Genomic DNA, 1,075 nt, shown 5'->3' on the forward strand with positions numbered 1-1,075 from the left:
CATACCCAACGACCACGATCACACCCAACGACCACGATCACACCCAACGACCACGATCACACCCAACGACCACGATCATACCCAACGACCACGATCACACCCAACGACCCCGATCATACCCAACGACCACGATCACACCCAACGACCACGATCACACCCAACGACCACGATCATACCCAACGACCACGATCACACCCAACGACCACGATCACACCCAACGACCACAATCACACCCAACGACCACGATCACACCCAACGACCACGACCACCCAATGACCACGATCACACCCAACGACCACGATCATACCCAACGACCACGATCATACCCAACGACCACGATCACACCCAACGACCACAATCACACCCAACGACCACGATCATACCCAACGACCACGATCACACCCAACGACCCCGATCACACCCAACGACCACGATCATACCCAACGACCACGATCATACCCAACGACCACGATCACACCCAACGACCACGATCACACCCAACGACCACAATCACACCCAACGACCACGATCACACCCAACGACCACGATCACACCCAACGACCACAATCACACCCAACGACCACGATCACACCCAACGACCACGACCACCCAATGACCACGATCATACCCAACGACCACGATCACACCCAACGACCACGATCACACCCAACGACCACGATCACACCCAACGACCACGATCACACCCAACGACCACGATCACACCCAACGACCACGATCACCCAACGACCACCCAACGACCACGATCACACCCAACGACCACGATCACACCCAACGACCACGATCACCCAACGACCACCCAACGACCACGATCACCCAACGACCACGATCACACCCAACGACCACGATCACACCCAACGACCACGATCACACCCAACGACCACGATCACACCCAACGACCACGATCACACCCAACGACCACGATCACCCAACGACCACGATCATACCCAACGACCACGATCATACCCAACGACCACGATCACACCCAACGACCACGATCCGTGACCCGTTCTGGGTTTAATGAAACAACGAAGCTGACAGATAAAACCCCTTAAAG

The sequence above is a fragment of the Symphodus melops genome (genome assembly GCF_947650265.1).
Source record: "Symphodus melops genome assembly, contig: scaffold_304, whole genome shotgun sequence".
In the NCBI taxonomy this organism is placed as follows: domain Eukaryota; kingdom Metazoa; phylum Chordata; class Actinopteri; order Labriformes; family Labridae; genus Symphodus; species Symphodus melops.